The following is a 10477-nucleotide window of genomic DNA, read 5'->3' as shown; positions in this document are numbered from 1 at the left end:
GGGCCTAACAAGTCACAGAAAGTCTATTCCGCTATTTCATGTCCTTCGAGATGTCATTTGCTGTGCTGGTGGCTATGTGAGAAAGACGAACTAAAAGGTGTAGAGTACGAGCTTGCAGACCCGAGTACCTAAAACGCGGGGCTGCTCGCGCCGCTTTCAAAGCAGCTTGCGAAAGCTGGCGAGCATGCAGATCATGCTTAGCTCTTGAAAAGGAAGTGCATACAAATAAGCAAATGGTCTAAGAAAGGTTACAGTAATCGAGTATTTGTAAGTCAGAGCAGATTCACCTAAAACACAAAACACAACGGTTTATTATTACTTTAATCTAACTTCACGTTTTTGCTTTGACGGAGTGCAAACAGTGAAAACGTAGTCAAAAAAGTATTATGATATATTTCGACTTGCGTCGTCTTCAGAATGTACATTTTCAGAATTGTCGACGAGCAAATTCAAATCCTTTCAGAATAGCGTGCAACATTTTTGTGAGATCTCTGGCTAACAAATTACAGTCAGGTCATACCTATAATAAATTTTAACAGCGTACAATACAATGAATACAATATCACTGAATAATAATTGGATAAATATTGTCAATGCTACACAATACCTAAAAGTAACACAGGCATATGTTATTTGTGCAGCACGCCAAACTCGCGAAAATGCATGACCTATGCAGAGTGATTGACAGGATAAGATGCATTCATACACTTAATTACACATGTTTCAGGTGCGTACAACTAATACATACACACAGCAGACTGCAGAGTAAACATGACACCAGTGTAGAGCTCGCTGAGGTGGTGTACGAGTGGGGGGGGGGACGCTGTCAACTGCGTCTACCCTAAATCAAATTAGTACAAATGACGATGAAAGACGCACCTAACAAGTACAAGTACTTCAGGTGAGACAAATAAAAAGAATGGATAAGCCAATAGAGACATGCTGACAAAAAAGAGGACGGAAGGCCAAGCATAGAACATTGCCTATGTGGGAGTGTAGGGAGGGGGATGGAGAAGGGGCCAGGATGAGGTTTGTGTGTTTAGGCATGGTTTTTGGTTTCTTATTTCAACAGATTCTGCTATTTTCAGATCAGCCACATCTTTACATACTCTCTCTATGCTAATTTTGAATGAGGATGACGATATACTACATGATGGGTGGTTGAGGTTGACATGGTCTCCGAGAGGGGTGTTTTTGGTCTTGTTTTTAGCATCCCGTAGATGCTCATTAAATCTTTCGCGGACTCTCCTTTTTGATTCACCTATGTACACAGCGGGTTTCTCATCACACAGGTTACATGTGATTTTATATACAACATTTTTGGTATGACAGCGGCTACGAAGGCCTGCTTCACAGGTGTGACATCTCTTTGATCCAGCAGGGCACGGAGGACTTTCGAGACCTGACCGTATCATATGCTTGGACACCGTTTTCCCGCTGACCCATGCGACCTGTGCCTTCAGACCAGACGAGCGCACTGCACCGTTCACTCGGCGCGCTAGTGTTTCGTCAATGTACGGGAGCGATATGTAGGTCGTGTCATTTTTGTTGCGTCCAGTGGTGTTGTGTTTGTGACCTTTCTGTGTGTGGTGCATGATCTTGTGCTTAGTTCTCTGTATGAGTTTGTTGGGGTATCCGTTGTGTCTGAAAAGTGTCTCTACGACCTTCATTCCTCGCTCTTTTGCCTGTCTGTCTGAACCTAGCCGTTTAGCCCGCAAGAGTTGTGAGTGGAGTACTGATCGTTTGCATTGCATTGGGTGTGCTGATGTGTAGTGAATGATGATAGGTGCAGCCATAGGTTTGATGTACAACTCTGTGCTGTAGGTGCCGTCTTCTTGTACTGTGATGATGGTGTCTAGATAGGGTATGCTTCTATTTGGTGTTCTGTCAGTTCTTTCGATAGTGAATTTCAGCGCTGGGTGGAAGTCGTTCGTAAACTGGAAATACTCGTCAAGCTTGTCTGCCCCATGGGTCCAAATGCCTAGCACATCATCGATATAGCGCATGTAGGTCACTGGCTGGTACTGAGAATTTTGAGAAGTCAGGATCAGGGATTCTACAGCATTCATGAACACTATGGCTAGTGGGGGAGCAATCCTAGAGCCCATCGCTACTCCTACTGTCTGTTTGAAGAACTTTTGACCGAACCGAACTGTAATTTGTTAGCCAGAGATCTCACAAAAATGTTGCACGCTATTCTGAAAGGATTTGAATTTGCTCGTCGACAATTCTGAAAATGTACATTCTGAAGACGACGCAAGTCGAAATATATCATAATACTTTTTGGACTTATTTTAATATCATTTCATTGTATCATGAGCATAAGGTCATTTTCTACCATCATAATATTCATAATTATGCTCAAACTAGCCATAGCTCACCTCCAACGAATCGAACAAGACTTTGACCGACGAGAAGCTTTGGTGCGAATCGTGATCAACGCGGATAAAACGGCAAAAACCGACGAACGAATTCAATTCCTCATCCGATGCAAGCGTGCAGGCTTATGTCCGAAGTTTATCACGCAAAGTGTACGCAATATCTCATACGTCTACAAAAACAGTCAATTGGTAGAAAAACGTCGAGAGGTCTTTTGTAAACAACTGCTAAACGAATCGATAAAGGACGCGTTCAGAACACAAGCCTTCAGACGCCGTGAAGGTAAACGTCTATATCGTGAGGTAGTTGACCACCAACACTGTGACTTGGCACTGCACTTCGCTACTCGTGTGTATGAAGACACCGCCCGAGGGACAGCTAACACACACGGGAAGAAGTTCTTCGCCCTGCTCAATGAACGCTACCCTTCCGAAGCTGCTGAGAAAAGAAACGATGCTACACCAGACAGTGATGATACTGGACTTGCTGTTCATGGTGTTGAAGCATGTGAAGCACACTGGGCAACAGCGAACGAGACTGGCCCGCTACTACCGGCAGACAACAGCGACCAGAACCATCTTGAACAGGAGCTGTGGCACGATTGCTGCAGTGAAGTTCGCCTCCAGCCCTTCGAACAGCTGACTGACGCCAACGAAGTGCAGGAGACCGTAGGAGCTATGCTGCTGACCAGCCAGGACGCCCACGAGCTGTGGTACGATTGTCACGGAGAAGACATGAGTCAGCTGCTGCACCCAGCTCTAGTCTCCAGCACCGGAGAGGCTTCCATTGCCCGCTCGAGCGCCAGGGCTACCTGTGGGAGTGACACTGGAGGTGAGACTGTTCCTCTGCAGCTCTCTGCAGGTAGCAGCGAGACAGATACTCGAGCCGAGTCAGACTTAGGCATTTCTCAATGTGCGCTGCAGGACAATCTCTCTGACTGCAGTAGTGGGGATACCGAGAGCTGCGAAATGTGGCATGATTGCTTGTCAGATCCTATTATTAACGGTTTTGACCTGATTAATGACGAGGTGATTAAGTTTGGGTTCAATGTGGAGGGACCTGATGACGACGGTGACATGTGGTATGATTGTTTAGTGGAACATGATCTCATTGTATTGACTAATGGTGAAACACAGAGCCAAGCCAGATCAATCCTGAATCCCGGTCCTTCCCCTCCTTATACGAGTCATGATCCGTTTGAAAATCGTAAAAGGTTTGAGAACATGACTGATAGGGTCCTCTCTGATCAGCTAACAGATTTATTGAGTAAGGGTCCCAACTTTGCTCTTTCCCGATCAGTCAACAAAACCGTCCTAAAAGAGGTTGAAATCGGCCTGGAGAGGGGTGCTTTCGCCTTACGGTGGAAGGAGCACATTGACAAAAAGACACAAGAGAACCAATCTCCGTCAGGCTGCTCCGACCCTCAAAGCTCGATAATACCATCCAGCACGAGCCAGCCCGTGACACATGACCCTGACCCTGACACCGATCCTGACCAGGGGGCGCACCGTAGCGTCAGGCTGACACCTAGATTCAGTGACACAGATACACGCGCTGCACCCACCGCCCATGCTCTGACAGAACGAACGCTGAAAACTCTAAAACACAAAGTCATGACCATTTACAAAAACCACAGATCGACAACGGAACCCAACCATACACCTAACGATGTAAAACTAATGAAAGAGCTTGGCAATGACCCTGACATTATAGTCAAGCGCTCAGACAAATGCAAGGGGCTTGTAATTCTCTCCAAGAGCGATTACATACAGAAAGCAGAAAAAATTACGAACGATTATGAAGCAGTCACTACAAATCCCACCCCAAAACTTGAGGCAGAGACAAAAAGATTGATTAAAACCACGCTGGCAGACAAAGTGCCCGAAAAAATTGTGAAAAGTGTTCTACCCGCGGGGTCACGTACGGCTGAACTGTATGGCCTCCCCAAAACCCACAAAACAGACGCTCCCCTTCGCCCTATTGTCTCGGCATGTGGTGACCCCCTCGACAAACTTGCATGGCTTTTGGAACGGATCATAACGCAGCTCCTTGCATTTGTGCCAGCGCACCTGACTAACACAGACGATTATTTACACCGACTTAGGACACAGTTTCCCCACGGACTCCCAGCGGGTGCCATAGTATTTTCTGTAGACGTGACGAACCTTTACGGCAACATCCCCACTAGTGAAGCTGTCACAGCCACCCTGGACCTCATCAAAAAGCATCTGGACAAAATTGACACTTTTGGACTCTCTGTTGAAGATATCGAAACGCTCCTACAGCACTGTCTTAACAATAACTATGTTCGGTTCGGTCAAAAGTTCTTCAAACAGACAGTAGGAGTAGCGATGGGCTCTAGGATTGCTCCCCCACTAGCCATAGTGTTCATGAATGCTGTAGAATCCCTGATCCTGACTTCTCAAAATTCTCAGTACCAGCCAGTGACCTACATGCGCTATATCGATGATGTGCTAGGCATTTGGACCCATGGGGCAGACAAGCTTGACGAGTATTTCCAGTTTATGAACGACTTCCACCCAGCGCTGAAATTCACTATCGAAAGAACTGACAGAACACCAAATAGAAGCATACCCTATCTAGACACCATCATCACAGTACAAGAAGACGGCACCTACAGCACAGAGTTGTACATCAAACCTATGGCTGCACCTATCATCATTCACTACACATCAGCACACCCAATGCAATGCAAACGATCAGTACTCCACTCACAACTCTTGCGGGCTAAACGGCTAGGTTCAGACAGACAGGCAAAAGAGCGAGGAATGAAGGTCGTAGAGACACTTTTCAGACACAACGGATACCCCAACAAACTCATACAGAGAACTAAGCACAAGATCATGCACCACACACAGAAAGGTCACAAACACAACACCACTGGACGCAACAAAAATGACACGACCTACATATCGCTCCCGTACATTGACGAAACACTAGCGCGCCGAGTGAACGGTGCAGTGCGCTCGTCTGGTCTGAAGGCACAGGTCGCATGGGTCAGCGGGAAAACGGTGTCCAAGCATATGATACGGTCAGGTCTCGAAAGTCCTCCGTGCCCTGCTGGATCAAAGAGATGTCACACCTGTGAAGCAGGCCTTCGTAGCCGCTGTCATACCAAAAATGTTGTATATAAAATCACATGTAACCTGTGTGATGAGAAACCCGCTGTGTACATAGGTGAATCAAAAAGGAGAGTCCGCGAAAGATTTAATGAGCATCTACGGGATGCTAAAAACAAGACCAAAAACACCCCTCTCGGAGACCATGTCAACCTCAACCACCCATCATGTAGTATATCGTCATCCTCATTCAAAATTAGCATAGAGAGAGTATGTAAAGATGTGGCTGATCTGAAAATAGCAGAATCTGTTGAAATAAGAAACCAAAAACCATGCCTAAACACACAAACCTCATCCTGGCCCCTTCTCCATCCCCCTCCCTACACTCCCACATAGGCAATGTTCTATGCTCGGCCTTCCGTCCTCTTTTTTGTCAGCATGTCTCTATTGGCTTATCCATTCTTTTTATTTGTCTCACCTGAAGTACTTGTACTTGTTAGGTGCGTCTTTCATCGTCATTTGTACTAATTTGATTTAGGGTAGACGCAGTTGACAGCGTCCCCCCCCCACTCGTACACCACCTCAGCGAGCTCTACACTGGTGTCATGTTTACTCTGCAGTCTGCTGTGTGTATGTATTAGTTGTACGCACCTGAAACATGTGTAATTAAGTGTATGAATGCATCTTATCCTGTCAATCACTCTGCATAGGTCATGCATTTTCGCGAGTTTGGCGTGCTGCACAAATAACATATGCCTGTGTTACTTTTAGGTATTGTGTAGCATTGACAATATTTATCCAATTATTATTCAGTGATATTGTATTCATTGTATTGTACGCTGTTAAAATTTATTATAGGTATGACCTGACTGTAATTTGTTAGCCAGAGATCTCACAAAAATGTTGCACGCTATTCTGAAAGGATTTGAATTTGCTCGTCGACAATTCTGAAAATGTACATTCTGAAGACGACGCAAGTCGAAATATATCATAATACTTTTTGGACTTATTTTAATATCATTTCATTGTATCATGAGCATAAGGTCATTTTCTACCATCATAATATTCATAATTATGCTCAAACTAGCCATAGCTCACCTCCAACAAAACGTAGTCAGTGTGCAAGCACAAGATTGAAGTGTCAACATCAATGCTTTCATAATAAATTTCAGACTTTAGCCCGCGAGCTGCTGGGGGAGGGGCGGGGGTGTTAAACACCTCCACCTCTATCGCCGCGCTATAGCTAAAAAAAAACGGCAAGCCGCAGGCGCCACAAATTTTGGGAACCTATAAGCATAGTGCAATAAATAAGTTATTTATTACACTATGCTATAAGGAATTTATTGAAGTTTTATTTGACGAAGTTTAAAAAATCAATCAAAATTCTTTTATCGATTTTTGATATCGAGAAATTAGTGCCTTCATGATTTCTGAGTATTCGATCAAAACGGCATATGCTCAAAAAATCACATAAAATTACAGAACAGGCGTACGTACTTACATGCACTAAACGCAATTAGGCTGTCCATACCATGAACAATCAAATGGCTATCTTCAATTTCTGATTAGCGTTCCATATTTTCCAAAAACTTGCACTGAATCTTGGGAATTTCTCGTGACTGCTTCACGATCATGATGTATGCATTTCTTACATCAACCTTTCTCAATCAAACACGTACTCATTTGATAAAATGAATGTCACCATCGAGTTCTGCGCCCAAAATTACCCCCAAAACATGTGTCATATACTGCGAAAGCCAGTTTTGATTTTCGGGGATGCGTATTTACCTGTGTGACCTGACCTTGACCCTGACCTATGCTTGACTGACCCCTAAATGGATCTGACACTCGTGTAGAGCTTACATAAAGGATTGTGCACAGTTCTGGCAGAGCTCATGACGAGAGACGCCCAGCATGAGGTTCTTAAGCCCATGCTACTGAAAGGCCAATTTCAGGTGTTTGACCTGACCTTGACCCGAATCGTAACCTCAAAATTCAACTTCTAATTACTAATCTGAAGGGTCTCGTTGCGTTCTTTCATTTACCGCCTCGTGCGTTTCGCTGCACACATTGGTTCTCGAGTTATAGGCTGGGGGCGTTTAGCGCCCCCCCCCCCAGCAAACGGCGTTTGGCGAAATGCCCCTGCAACTGCGGGGTTAATAATTGAATCAAATGAAAAAACTTGTATGTTCTTACACTACCAACACAGCGCCATGAAGGCATGTTCCACCAACATTGCGTCAAGTGCCATTGGGTCCAATTATTGTTATGAATTGTAGCTCGAGACTTGCCAAATATCCATCTTTAATTGCGCTGTGTTTTGCTCTAACTTACTGGCTCAAGGCCTTTGAAATGATAACGTGAGATATAGATGACGTCCCTATGTTATTTGTTTTGATACGCGATTTTTACGATCGCGTGTCAACGTAAAAGACGATTGAGATATGCAAATAAGACAACACAAAACAAACGACAATAACGATTATATCCCAGACACTAGACAGCTTCCTTTTATCTCTGAAGCACTCTTGAAGCGTCATAAAGCATTTCAGATCAGTTGCGTATTTATTAGACAAATTATAGTCATGGTTTTCTTGAATGCCAAACTAACAAAAATATGCATTTTGAAAAGTTATTATTGGACATTTTCACGACAGTTTACTTGGCAAATGCACCAGAGTTGCTCAAATCTGACTAAATTTTAATGTCATAAGAAAATGCACAGAATCAATAGGCTATAGCATCATTCATGTGTTTTACCTTAAATGGAGTTCAAAAAGGATGTATGTATTCATTTCATTTTTCGTTTTCATCAGCTCCTTTTCTTTTTACAGGGTTGTCAATCGCTAAACCACAGACTTCTCTATAGAGAAGTTTGTGGCTAAACTACATATATGAGAACATATACCTAGGCAAAGTAAATGCAAAGTCATTTAATGGATGACAAAACTGGTCTAATATTTGCGAGTCAAATTTATTTTTAGCTATAATTCAGGCACTTTAACCCAGCGTCAAACACAATAAAAACTATACTGCACTATAGGTTTTTTTTGTAACTGGCCTGATGTCATGACCCTGTTTAAACGGAAACATTCTATCTGGATTTTCAAGATTTTGTCCCTAACGATAATTGTTCTCGATTTGTTTATATTACTACAGGGTGTTTCACTAAAAGTGTCAAAAAGTAAATGCTTATTAAAGATATATAAAATATGCAAATCACGTGGTTGCGCACGTGGCTTTGTTGCAAATTTTTGGACATTTATGCTTTGTCCATTTAAGATATATTTTACACCCATACGGAACGAGGGCAGGAGGCCAAAGTTACTAGTCGTTTTTTCCTTATACAGATCAAGAACAGGCTATTTACACCTCAACAGGAGGGGTGAATTACACGGTGCCATCAGAAACATTGAAACCGTATGCCGACTTTTCAGGAAACGTTTTACTCTCTCACCTCGCTACGTTCCAGATTATAAAAGTTTAAAAGGGCTTCTTAAGAGGTTTAAAAGGGCTCCTTCGGTGCCAGTTCCAGTCCAAAAAAGGCGGGGTCGCCCCCACCTCTCAGCGGAAACCGTTTGAAAGGTCAGGGTCTTTTTTAGGGCTTTTGAAGATAACAAGAAGCTAATTTCAACATCAGAAACAGCCAAGGCCTTACAAGTTATCAAAAACAACCACTGTGACGGCTGTAGCCACCAGGAACTGGCTGGACCAGAAGTTCCTGGGCCGAATAATCAGCTGCCTCACCGCCCGCCCCCATGGCCAGCACGAAGCCCCGATCTGTCACCGCTAGACTTCTGGTTCTGGTCAGTGACTCAGTTATAGCTCTCGCAGAGCTGAGGAAGACTGAAGTCGCATAACTTCGGGAGCTGAAGAGCACAATTCAAGGCTTTGCCGACAGTCTGGACGCTGAATATGAAAACGGACTGTGAGGCACCTCCGGACACGTGCCGAAACGGTGCATCAAAAGAAGGGGCGGATATGTGGAATAGGTTTGAGTGACGGTGATATCGTTGTTATATATTCAAATGTCCAACAATTGCGGATGAAATGATATGCAAATTTCCTTAAAAAACATTGTTCTTATGTGCATTATGACCTTTTACTTTTTGACACTTTTAGTGAAACACCCTGTAGATGCCGGCAGCGCTCGTGCGTTGCCTTGGGCCAGAATTGGAGGATCCATAGCCCAATGAAATGTGCATTATTTTGGAGGCCTTACCTGGGACTACCATTGAACCGATTTTGAGGTTGATAGCTTAAAATTTCTTTGAGTCAGAGGACCTCACGTCAAAACGGTTTTCCGACCCCAGCACGTGCAGCCTGCACCCCTCGCAGACGGTGACCCCCTGGAAACTGGTTCAAGGTGTTACCGATGTGTCCCGCCAGTATGGCTTTGCCCGTGACCTCGGGTTGACCTGTAGCCTTGACAAAAAATTTCGTGCCACCGAAACTTTGAAGGGGAATAGCATGTGCCACGAAGCACCGAGCGAACCGAGGCCAGCACCAAAAGTTTACCTGACCGGAGACGAATCAAACGGTCCGACTTTCGTCCCGATCGGTCCACCCATTTTGACTCCAGGTCCAAAAAAGCTTGGACAAACTCACTCACATACTCAAATACTCACTGACAAACAGGTTCAGCCGAACCTTTTTTCAGCGACTCACCAATGGGAATTTCCGGATGCAAAAGCATGCTATCGCATGCTTTTGATCCTCCAATTCTGGATAACAGTTACAACTTTGAAATGGATTATCTTTTCCTCTGCTTGTATTTTCATGCAGCGCCTATGCTCCAAGTTTCAATGATGCTCGATTTGAAGGGCTAACTATAATGAACATTTTATAAAGCGTCAATCAACGTTACCTGATGACCTGGTTTTAGGTATTTTATGGCTAGCGTTTGCACGTATGTGAAATGCCGCTTGACAATGAATTTCCAGAAACGGGAGCACTAAGCCTCACCGTCTTATGATGCGATAAAAAGCGTCCATTCTTGTAAGCAATGCGCTGACTTT

The sequence above is a fragment of the Amphibalanus amphitrite genome, unplaced genomic scaffold (genome assembly GCF_019059575.1).
Source record: "Amphibalanus amphitrite isolate SeventyFive unplaced genomic scaffold, NRLGWU_Aamphi_draft 000028F_arrow, whole genome shotgun sequence".
Classification (NCBI taxonomy): domain Eukaryota; kingdom Metazoa; phylum Arthropoda; class Thecostraca; order Balanomorpha; family Balanidae; genus Amphibalanus; species Amphibalanus amphitrite.
The sequence above is the reverse complement of the archived record's forward strand: the minus strand, read 5'-3'. Positions refer to the sequence as shown.